The 12,672-nt window shown below is 41.9% G+C and overlaps 1 protein-coding gene across 1 annotated transcript in view; it reads left to right on the top strand.

Annotated features, from left to right (window-relative positions):
* The first annotated feature begins 223 nt into the window (after window positions 1–223).
* Window positions 224–12,672, top strand: part of htr1d (5-hydroxytryptamine (serotonin) receptor 1D, G protein-coupled) — a 149,942-nt gene continuing 137,493 nt past the window's right edge. Inside the window, exon 1 of the mRNA XM_088354866.1 lies at window positions 224–355. The gene's annotated coding sequence lies outside the window, so the exon portion shown is untranslated. The remainder of the gene's footprint in view (window positions 356–12,672) is intronic.

Raw genomic sequence — 12,672 nt, 5'->3', positions numbered from 1 at the left:
AAGAACAGCGACCATCTTTGCTTCTCATTTTAAGAACAAAAAGAAGAAGAACAAGAGTGGCCATCTTTGCTACTCATTTTAAGAAAAGGCAGAAGAAGAAAAAGAAGAAGAGCTGCCATCTTAGCTACCCATTTTAAGTAGAAGAAGAAGAAGAAGAGCAGCCATCTTTGCTACACATTTTGAGACGGACGGCCAGTCAAACAACATGTCTTGAAAATGTATAGCGGCTTCGTGTATTTTAAAACCTTTTGTTTCTTCGAAAAGAATGTGTTTAAAAAAAAAAAAGGAAAAAGAGTGAGTAAAATGGTCAACCTGAAGAAGGATATTATCACCAACTTTGAATTTCTGCGCAAAGGTAGGTGACATTTTTTATCTTGACATATTTTTGTTTAATCTTTATTATCTACGCAATAAAATAATATGCATTGTTTGGGTACACATTTTATTCCTATTTTGGGTCTTTTGGAATGTGTAGGAACAGGTTAAGATAAATATCATTAATTAATAAATGGGGAAAAAAGGTTTTGGAACTCATACAATCCCGTGTTGGGATTATGGTTGATTGATAAGATTTTATTGTAAAGAACTTCTTTTAAATGTCTTTTAAATGTGATTTTTGTTGAGTGGGTTAGATGTGGGTTCACTAAAAAAGGGAACAAGGTAAGGTAATATGTTTGATCTATTTACCATCCTGAGAAGGCAAAATCTTGGAACGCTAAGCAGGGTCTGGCCTGGTCAATTTGCTGTCAATCGGTCATTTTGCGCACGCTCTGCTGCAACAGCACTGACTGTACCCTCCCTGGCACAGTCAGTGAAAATGAATTTCCCTAAGGAGACCAAATAAATCAAATGTATCAAAATAAATCTACTTACACATTTAAACTATTACTGTTGTTGTTAAAGTACACATTCTATTGATATATTTTGTATCCGTGACTGTTTAGGTACACGTTTTTGTTCATATTTTGGGTATTTCCGAATACTTAAGATAAATACCATTACCATTACGTAATTTGTATGGGAATTTTTTTGCGGGGGAAAATGAACTATACAGTGTTGGGATGAGGGTTTGAATAATGAGTTATCATCATAAAGACCGTGGCGTCTTTTCAACCAGTTTTTGTGGGATAGGTAAAGTATTGTCCCACAAATAAAGTAAATGTATTGTTTAATTTTTATTATCTACATATTTAAATAAATAGTGTTGTTTAGGTACACATTTCATTAACATGTAGGGTATCTATTACTGTTTGGGGACAAGTTTTATTTATATTTTGGCTATTGAGGAATACGCAAGAACGGATTGAGATAAATACCATTAATTCGCATGGGAAAAAATGTTTCATAACTCAAACAGTTTGGTGTTGGGATTATGGTTTAGGAAGAAGATATCATTATATACAGTATTGCATATTTTAAATGTATTTTCAACGTCTTTTCATCCAGTTTTTGCTGGGTGGGTAAAGTAAACTTAAATAATACCGTGTTGGGATTAGGGTTTGAATGATGAAATATCATCATAAAGACCCTGGCGTCTTTTTAACGTCTTTTCAATCTTTTTGCAGGGTAGGTTAAGTATTGGTCCCCAAAAAAAGTGAAAGTATTTTATGTTTAAATATTACTATCGGCAAGTTTAAATACTTATAATTGTTTAGGTACATATTTTATTAATACTTTGGTTATCTATGGCTTTTTAGGGACACGTTTTTTTCATATGTTGGGTATTTCAAGATGTGAAGGAACGGATTAGGATTAATACCATGAATTTGCATGGGAAGAAATGTTTCAGAACATGAATATTTGGTGTTCAAACAATGACCCTGAACGGAAAGACCTTGGTGTCTAATGTCTTTTGAACGACTTTTCAATGTGCTTTCTTAGTCCTTTCCCTAAGTCCTTTCCCCAGGTCCTTTCCCCAGGTCCTTTCCCCAAGTCCTTTCCCCAAGTCCTTTCCCCAAGTCCTTTCCCCAAGTCCTTTCCCCAAGTCCTTTCCCCAAGTCCTTTCCCCAAGTCCTTTCCCCAAGTCCTTTCCCCAAGTCCTTTCCCCAAGTCCTTTCCCCAAGTCCTTTCCCCAAGTCCTTTCCCCAAGTCCTTTCCCCAAGCCCTTTCCCCAAGCCCTTTCCCCAAGCCCTTTCCCCAAGCCCTTTCCCCAAGCCCTTTCCCCAAGCCCTTTCCCCAGGCCCTTTCCCCAAGCCCTTTCCCCAGGTCCTTTCCCCAAGTCCTTTCCCCAAGTCCTTTCCCCAGGTCCTTTCCCCAGGTCCTTTCCCCAGGTCCTTTCCCCAGGTCCTTTCCCCAGGTCCTTTCCCCAGGTCCTTTCCCCAGGTCCTTTCCCCAGGTCCTTTCCCCAGGTCCTTTTTTGTCTTTCCCACATCTTTCCCAAGTCATTTTAACCTGTTTCTGCTTGGTCGGAAAAGTCTTAGTCCACAAAGAGTGAAAGGTTGCCACTGCATGGAAAAGGAAAACAAAAGCCTTCCCCAGGAAGCGTAATCAAATCACAACTTAATTACGTGCCAGTGGCGTACCTTCAAGCTTCGTTATCAAGCTAAGGCAGGCCAGTGATTTGCTTCACTTGTCTGTATAACGTAGGGAGATTCAGGGGTGTTTGAGGGGGGTTTCACTCCAACCAAGCCCAGCTCGAGTATTGTTCCACTTCGATTCCCCTTAATCTGCAAATTGCCTGCTAGGACTTCCAAGCGCGACGATTTTGCACGCCGGGGGACGGACGACATCCGTCAAATTGCGGACTGATAACCGGACAGAAAACAAATGAAACTGAAAGGTTTGCATGTTATACACAATATATATACTGAATTGAGAGTCCTGATCAACAGCGAAAATCAAATCCCCAATGTGGCAAATTGTGTGGGGAATTATTTAGGATACAAAATTACAATATCGGTATGGTCACGAAAAAGTTTAGACCATTTTCCTTTTATTTTTCCGGAGATAAAAATCTGAATTTTTTTTGGAAACCTATCTTCTTTCTGGACTGAATTGCTTATTAAAGTTCGCCACTTGTATTAGACACTAGGAGTAGCTGCTTACTCCGATGTCCGATATTGATTGATTTAAACTGTAAATAATTTATTCTACTGTTGCATACTGTGTTCTATTCTTGCTTAGTGTATCATTCTCGCCTAGTTCAATAGTAGTAATATTGTTGATACGATAACAAGATGTTGTAAGTCTAAACAGGTGTTGATACGATAAGATGTTGTTGTGAAAACAGATATCAAACTGTTTTTTTGTCAGTCTCCCTCCCTTTTGCAGAAGAAACATGTAAATTAGGGCGTTCCTAATACAATAAAAAGGCAGGGACGAAATATACATTTTCAGAGTGTCCAGTAGACTGTAATAGGCAGCCTATGGTCATCTCTCCTTGCAAGTAAGTCAAATTCACGTCTCTGTGTCTTCTTTGAGTGCAGGTTTTTATTACAAGTGTTGGGGTTAACCTAACAGATATGCTAGCATTAGTAGTAGCTACAACATGATTTAGCTTTAATTACTAAAGTGATGCTAGCAGCTAAAGGGCGGTGTTTTGATTATCTTTGATTTCCTTGCATCACGGTCTTGTTATGGTCCTTTATGATATAAAATTGTCCTGTCATTAAAACTAGCATTAGCTGCTGATGTCTGTTTCCCAAAAACTAGCATTGCAAAGGAATACTCAAATACTAAAAATACAAAATTTGAGGAAATAGTTGTTTTTTGCATAATATCTATACCTATGAACTTCATCGGTGTATTATATTTTTGTAAAGAAATAATTCAAGCTAATCACCCTATTGGGTTACGTGTTGATTAGTCGAATAGGTTTTGGGTGTTTTAAGCCAAGTTTTGGTAGTTTTTGTAGAGAATGCCTAGGAGTTGTGTCGCAATGGCGGGCATCCAAAAGTGGCAAAAATAACACACAGAGCTAACCAGCTGCTAAAGAGGGCTAACAGGGACCGATCGGCGGGAAAACAGGAGGCTGGCCGACCAAAAGCATGCAGTTATCAGCCAGGGTGACCGGGAGCCAACAACAAAAAAAAGGCAACAAAGACGAACCGAGCCATAAATATATCAAATGATCACAGCAGGCTAACCGGCTGCTAAAGAAGGCTAACCTGGGACTGGTCGGCAGGAAAAACAGGAGGCTAGCCAAACGAAAACATGCAATAAGCAGCCAGGCTATCAGGGAACAGAAAAACAACCACGGCAATTAACACGAACCCAAGCGGGAATAGAACAATGAGCACGGCAGGCTGGTTGGCTAGCCGACTGCTAGCGGGGCTAACCTGGACCAAACAAAATTGGAAGCCTTTACTAGCCCGGACGCTAACGGGGATCTAGCTGGACATTAGCATTCGAATTCCAAGACACTCGTAAAAAAAGCCACAATGGCTACAATATAACAAACTTCCACGTCTACAGGCACTAAAACAAAAAAGAAACCGAAAAACTCGCCTGACTTTATCTCGTACTCAACACAACAAAGTCTGAGTCCGAAAATTTCCATTTTAATTGATTCCATGCTTGTCAAAACTGTTTTATTTAGCATTGCCCTGGCTTGTTAGCATCTTGTTAGCGTCGACCTTGAGGGTTCGTGTCGCCGTCAAGTGACCACGAACCATGCATCGTAATGTCATTTTGCTTGCCGACTGTCACCTTCCCTCTATCGAGACTCGGTTGAGCACAAAACAAGAAGTGTGAACGTCGCCGCTATCGATTACTTCGCTTCGTAAAACTCGACAGCTAGCGCTGCTCCATTAGCGCGAAGCAATCAGCGCCTGATCTGACCTTGTTTTCCAAAGTTTCACCTTCTCGTCTGGCTTTTATCGTTACCTGCCTTAGATTGCAATGATCCTCTTGAGATGATTAGGAAAAAAATTGCAATTAAAGACTTACGTACCGAAAGATTTGATTATCAGTGGTCCTGTATGTTTTCCATTTTCTAATAATCACTCCCATAGTTGATTTCTTTAAACCAATCGTTTTACCTATTGCAGATTCAGCCTTCCCATACTGATGCAAGTCTACAATTTAGTCTCTGGTGTCCTTCAACAGCTTTTTGGTCTTGGCCAATGTTACCCACGCCCCCAGAGCTTTTCCGCGCACAAGAAAATCTAGCCAGCTCACAAAAATCAGGGCTCGAAGTTGCTAATTAAAAAGCGAATTAAGTCAAAGTTACAGTGCATGAAAGTAAAAATACACGGGTTCACCTGAAGCTGTGTTCTAAATGCGGTATTCTGAAGTCGAGTCGAAGTAGAACGAAGTTGAATAAAGTCAGTAGAGTTTTTCGAGAACCGGCTTCTTCGGCTCTGCTCACTAAAAAGAACTGGATCTTTCAGGTCCCAAACGGCTCATCAAGTTGTTTTTGCTTCTTTAATCCCTACACGACTAAATATTATGTAAAATTGTGTACAAAATGACTTCAAGGAAGAGGGAATAGAACAAAAAAGAAAAAAATACCTAAATGAAAAAGTAGTGAAAAGCTGAGAAAAAAAGAAACAAAAGGAGAGAGAAAAAAAGAGCAGGAAAAAAATTCAGAAAAAAAGCCAGAAGAAAACAAAGAAGCAAATAAAGGGAAAAAAGGTAATAGGGAACAAAAAAGCAAGAAAAAAGTAACAGCTAGGAAAAATAAACACAATGAGATTTTTTTTAAAAAGGAATTTAATAAAAAGAAGAAAAAAACGGAAAAAGAGGAAAAAGTTTGTGTTGCATTCAAATAATTTCCAATTGTATCAAGTGAATCTTGTTGCCAACATTGTACTTCCACTAAAAAATGTAATCAAATACAGTTGTGTATCGTGCAACCGACTCAATAAGCCCCCAAAAATGTTAGTAGTATGCGACAAAAGATACCAGGAAAAAAAATGGAAATCTTGTGAAAGAATTGTAAAAACAAACGACATTTGTAGGCCCTGCAACCTTTGCAATCGTACATGAGTCAATTCATTCAAAAGTGAAAAATCATTTTGCACTCAGCAAAATGTAACGTGATGTCAAGTTTTGTTTGATAATGATTTAGTTGCCACACTTGGGATTGCTGTTGCTCACTGTTGTTTCAAGCGTTGCTCACCGACTTTGTGTGAACGCTCAGACCCGTGGAAAATTACGGGCGGTTAGCGCATGTGCGGCACAGTTCATGTCTTGGGAACCTCCTGCGTGGGTTCAAATCCAGCTCCAGACCTCCTGTGCGGAGTTTGTATGTTCTCCCCGTGCTTGCGTGGGTTTCCTCCGGGCACTCCGGTTTCTTCCCACATTCCAAAAAACATGCATTTCAGGTGAATTGGCCGGTCCAAATTGTCCCTAGGTGTGACTGAACGAGTGAGTTGTCTGTCCCCGTGTGCCCTGCGATTGGCTGGCAACCAGTTCAGGGTGTCCCCTGCCCACTGCCCGATGGTTGCTGGGATGGGCTCCAGCACCCCCGCGACCCTACTGAGGATAAGCGGTGTAGCTGATGAGATGATGAAGTGATTGGTCTGGACCAAGGAGCAGCGTTCATGAGGGACCCCGGTGCTATATAATTTCTGACTGTAGATTACCGACTTCTTCCGAAATCCACAAAACTTTAATCACCTCCGCGAATTTCTTATCCCAACTCCGACGCTTCTGTCTTTAAAGAGCTTGAATTTCCCTCCGTAATCCCCGTAGCACTACATCAGTCCAATTAGGCCGACATCTCTGGAACTACAACATCCCCGATTTATATATACATGGAGCAGCTCATAATTTCCTGCAGAACGGCCACTGTGACGATCCCTAAGGTCTCCGTAAATCGACGTTATCGCCATAGCGATAGTGACTTCATTAAGGCCGATCAAATGAGCAATGTAGCGGATTTCGATCCCGGTGCTGGCCGAGAAATTTAAACGAGAGTGGAGAAATTTGCATTTTCTCGTGACTTTGGAGCGATCGGTGTCACGTCTAACCACCGAAGTGAAATAACATGTGTTCGGTCTTCATTAGAGAGTACATTAAGATTGATGAGTATGTAAATGAGGACTTGAACACATCTGCTTGTGTGCTAACATGCTAAGAGGTACCAAAAAAATGGAGAAAAAAACTAAAGACAGTATAAGGACAATGATTTAGAATAGAATATACCTTTTATTGTCATTGTTACAACATGGGATATATTGTGACAACGAAATTGGACGTGGCACTCCAGGTCCACATTTTACAGTGAGGATAAGGAAAACAAAGAGATAAAGGAACAAAGATGTTTGTACTGTCCTTGTTGTATAGGCTTCGTTTTCCTCCGGAGGAGGGGGTGTATGAGGGGGTGAGGGACAGACAGAGATGGCCGGATCCAACTAGATGTTTGATCTTACTGTACACACGGTCCATTTTTTCCCCCTAATTGCTCAGTCCACGTATTGAATGGATTTAGGAGGTACAGTCCTTAAACATGCCCGATTAAAGTCGCCGGCGACGATAAAAGCTCAGTCGGGATGTGCAAGCTGCTTTTTATTGATAGCAGGTCACTTTTGCAAAGAACAGATTTTTTTTTTAATATTTACGTTGTCTGTAACGTTAAATATAAAGACGCTCCTCTACTTAAGACCATTCGACCTACAAAAAACGGTAGATACGAAAAAAAAATTCGGGATATCTTTCCGCCGCTACCAGCGTGTGGCGCTGTGAGATGTCACCCAGCATCCACCCTGAAGAAGAAATCTGCTTCCTCCTCCTAGTTCGTGTAAACATTCTATACTGTATCTCCAGCGTGCTAAGAACTTTGACATTTTTATTGTTTAATATCTCGTGCATCCGTTCCATATGGTTGGTGTTAAGTGTAAGGAAGAGGCGAGCTGTTTCTTTTGAAATGAAAATGGAATAAGAAAGCTTGATGCGGTTGAGAAAATGGTTGGATCGCTTTTATTCGGCCACTCTCTACCACGGAGGAGTAAGTCACCGAACTCTTCTTGAGCTACATGCTCTTTGGCACTCCCAACAACCTCGCCGAAGTAGAATGCCCGGCAATGCCAAGCCGGGCTGTTATGCTTGTATCGTGATAAAATGCTATTCTTGCTTAGGCCTAAATCTCCACCCTGTCATGTTGAAATAAAAAATGGAGGGGGTGCATCACAAATTCAAAATTAATTAAACTGAATCACAGCTTCTTCAACTATAACGCTCATTAACTGCATCCATAAACCCAAAACGTCCATCCTTTTAAATTGAAACAATCTTTAAATTCTATATATGCTGGGTTAAAATATCAAGTAAAATCCATCCATCTCTCCATTTTGTGCGCCACTTATCCTCACTAGGGTTGCGGGAGTGCTGGAGCCCACTCAATTTTCAGGCAGTGGGCAGGGGACACCCTGAACTGGTTCCCAGCCAGTTGCAGGGCAGTCAGGAAACTCACCTGCTCAATTTAGACTGGCCAATAAACTTGACATGCATGTTTTTTGGGAGTGTGGGAGGCACTGGGAGAACATGCAAACACCTGAAATTGACCCTTAACCTTTGCATACCGCCCCATCAGATAGAGATAGATACTTTATTCATCCCCGTAGGTAAATTCACACTTGCAGCAGTATCCTTGTGTTGATTATGAACAGATTAACGGGATGGACTCGGGGTGCTGTGTTGTAGTTTAGAAACAGCGATGTCATGATTGCCCTATTTGGAACACCTGTGGCAGCTTAATTGGCGCCAACAGCCCGGACAAGCTGATTGGTGGCCACACCTTTCTTAAGCCCTCGACTGTCAGATCGTTGCGAGCTCTTGTGTTTCACTCAGTGAGTGTTCCCGTCCGACTCCGTCCCTGTTAAAACCCGTTTCCTGCCCGATTCCCGTTTTTCGACCCATTTCCGAACCTGACCACGCCTGTTTTGCCTGCCGCCTGCCTACGACCACTATTACGAACTTGACATGGCCTCTGATCTCCAGCCCTGGTCAAACGACTTGCCATTCCCGCCTGTCTTCTTCCGACACGGAAGTGTCACTCCCGCTTTGCTCGTTTCCGCTCTCCACCAGTCTTCGGATCAAGCAATCATGCAAGCCTTACTCTCGCTCTCTTTCAATAAAATCTGAGAAACGCATGCAAATGAGTCCTGTGTCCGTTCTGGTCAAGCGGAGTGGATAACGTCACACGCTAGTCCAAAAGTTCAACGTCCCTGCTGCAGATGGAAATCTTTGTGCCCAGGGTTACACCACCTCGTGTTCACAAAGATAGCGAGTGAAAAAAAGTGTAAAAAAATACAAATAAAAACAAATTTAAAATGTATTGAATCATGTTTCATTACCAACTGCCAAAAAATTGGCCAAAATATTCCACCCTGTAATAACAAAGTATTTTTCCCAACTATTATTCTATACTTCTTGTTCAGATTAGAACTGAGCTCACATAATGTAATTTACCCACAAGAGCTTTTTATCAAGTGTTGTTTTTTTGTCTCTTGCAGTTGTTTATTTTTTGTTTTGAGTTCAATGTCCTTGAATCGTTTTTCCCTACTTTCTCGATGCGATCGCCAACCTATTTGTTTCAGCTGTTGTCTGCCCTCAGGTTTACAACCGCTGCCTTGTTTAGGAGATTGCTTTTGCTGAAAAATTACTCGCAATGTTTGTGGCTCACTCAACACGATTTTCCGACAAGATACAAACAAGCCGTGTTAGCGGCGGTGATGGAGAAACCCCAAGTTAGAATGTGCCGTAGTTTCACACTGCGAGAGCTAGGGTTGCATAAGACATTAATACATTAAAATACAAATAATTGATTTTATTGAACGTAAATTAACATTATGAGGTTCATTTTTCACTACAAAAGCATTTAGATATCAGCATCTGCGCTGAGGTTGAAGTTCTATGGGTTTTTTTGTTTCTTTTTAGCAACATACAAGTAGAATGTTGACCAAAAGAGGACGCCCCAATACCACTTTATATGCCGGGTTGGGTAGGGTTACTTTAACTGGATTACTTTCAATGACTTTTGGATGACTCCAATACCAAATATGCTAATAAAAGACAAAAGAAACTAAATATGAATAAAATGACTAAATTTTGTGCAGGCTTTGGGAGTAACGGAATACAACGGCAAAAATGATGTTGGCAAGCTGTTTGGATTTATTTTCATTTTTTCTGTCGCATTTTATGTTCGTTTTGCCGGAGATCAAAGAGATCAAAGCCAGGAGAGAAAGCTTACCACGTGTTGTGAGTCATCATTTTATTCATATTTAGTTTCTTTTGTCTTTTATCAGCATATTTGGTATTGGAGTAATCCAAAAGTCATTGAAAGTAATCCAGTCAAAGTAACCCTACCCAACCCTGTTTATATGTTTCTCAAAGGTACTACAATAACCTCACATTGGCACGAATGATTATGAACCCAGTGTTCTAGTTTGCCCGCGTGCCTGCGTCCTAGACGCATTATTTTTGCTGGGGACGCATCGTGTCAAATCAACGCGCGTCCCCAGGACGCAACTTTTTTGACACCAAATTGTCATTATCATTTTTTAACAAAGATTTACCGCACTCCAAACTTTTCATGAGGCAGATCCGCCATTGTTGTTTTGGTCTCGCGGTTCGAGTTTTCGTCTGCACGCCGATCTCCAGTTCGAGTTGTGTAGTGAAAGTCCGTTGCTTTTTAGAGAACCGGCTTTTTCGGCTCAACTCATTAAAGAGAGCCGGCTCTCAAACGGCTCACTTGCTTTGATGATTTGTTGGTTCCGGATCAGGGGATGGTGTAATAGTCTGTGCAATAACCTGTGCAGCCCTTTGAGACTCTTTGTGATTAAGGGCTATACAAATAAAAATGACTTGTCTTGACTTGACTTGAGCTTCGCTCCACTTACTCTAATCTTACTGAGGAGGCGTTGGATGAATGTTCCAATACCCTGGAGCCAACCTCCACAAGGTAGATAGATACTGCCCAACCTGCTTCTTGAGACTTGGCTACCAGCTTTGTGTATTTGTCTTTCTTTATTTCATGTGCAGCCTAAACCTCTCCCTACCAAGGGATGATTAACTCCGCCAGGATCACTGTTTTGGCTTCAGGGGACCACATGATGATGTTGGGCCTCAGAGAGGTCATAGTTATCTCTGGTGGGAACTTGAGCTGTCTATCAAGGTCCATTCTTAAGTTCTTGTCATATCTTTGTGATAAAAGAGGTGGTCTCTCCCTTTGGCTGATGTTCTGAGCTCGGACCCCTTGTCCAATGAAACAGATCAGTGTTCTGGATGGAGGGTCTTTGGAAGCTTCCATTCTCTGTTCTTCAAGGACTTTTGCAAGCTTCTGCGAGACCAGATGGTGCCGCCACCTTGACCTATCCTGCACCAGCGCTGTCTTGCAATTTGGAAATTATATGTTGCAGGTTTGGGTCTGGGGGTGTTCCAGAGCTGAAGGTTCTCCACAGAGCCATATAACTGCCTTAAATTGCTTGAACTTGGTAGGGTGTCGTACGTGGCATCTTCCACACGTCAGACCACTTGATAGTCCTGTTGATCACTCCTTCCCAGGTTGTCCATAGGCCTTGTTGTTCCTGACTGAGCACCTTGATCTTGTATTGCTCTTCCTCGTGCCTGACCCTCTCTTAGATCACCATATCTTTCTTTTCCTTTCGTGTTTCCGTAGACCAAAACCTCGGTGATCTTTCCCACCCCATGCCAGCTCACCCTGACTGTGTTTTGCCAAGCACTTCATTGTGCATGAGCCTGTAGATGGCCTGGTCAATAGCCTCTTCTGCCTACCATATGCCCCAAAATATGCACAAAAGTACACAGAAATTTTGGCGGGAGAGGGAGAGACGTTTATTTATCTTCGTCAGTGTCCAAAACAGAGTTCTCAATCGTCTAAGAGACAATCAGCTTTTTTATACCCTCAGACAACATCTCATGTTACTTAGCACATCCCCTCGCGATGATGCACTTGTTTTTCCCTCAATGTGCATGCTTTTCGGGAATTGACGATGTTTTTTCAGAATGTTTTTGTCCTCTTTCGATTTTCCAAAGTTACGCAATTTCCAAGAAACTCGTTGGGGTCGGCCTGACGCATCCAAATTCCTGACTTGACCGCATGTTCCACGCCAAGCAGAATGTTATTACTTGGCAGCCCAAGGCGATTAATAATAACATTCGCTGACATTTAACTCGGGAGAAACAAGCCTGGAATTTCCCGTTTCAAACTTATGTGTTCTCTTTATGTTAAGCTCGACCCCAATAAACCACAACTCCCCCTCCGCCCCAGTGCCTTGCTGTTTCTCACAAATGGGTCGGTTGAGTCTCTTAGCTCCAGCACAAGTTTAGCTTTTTCTTGTCTGTAGCCCAGGTTAATGAACGTCAGGCCTATGCTGGGAAGGCTTTGAGGTGGGCCAAGCCATTTGCGTATGAAGCTGTTGGTGTTCGCATCCATCTTCATTACTGTGGATCTCACACAGCTTTGATGGCCACAACAGGCACTGATAGAGGGTTAATTGATTGCACCAGACTTTGAGCTTTGTGAGGTGGCATCCGTCAATCTTCCTCAGTCTGTTAGCATCTGCATAATGGTGGCTGGCATTTGAGCGTCAGACAGCTCATCAGTATAGAGCACATGTGTCAAACTCCCGGCCCGCAGGCCACGTCCAGGCCTCCGTGTAATCATATCCGGCCCGCAAGACCATTTCACATTATTGTTATTAATGGCCCGTCAATATGAACGCCGTCTCATCCCTGGACATCATATTCTGACGTTTTAGTCACTGT

This window comes from Urocampus carinirostris, chromosome 15 (assembly GCF_059441175.1).
Source record: "Urocampus carinirostris isolate Australia breed hairy pipefish chromosome 15, RoL_Ucar_1.0, whole genome shotgun sequence".
NCBI classification, from domain to species: Eukaryota; Metazoa; Chordata; class Actinopteri; order Syngnathiformes; family Syngnathidae; genus Urocampus; species Urocampus carinirostris.
This window is presented reverse-complemented; position numbering and strand designations above follow the sequence as displayed.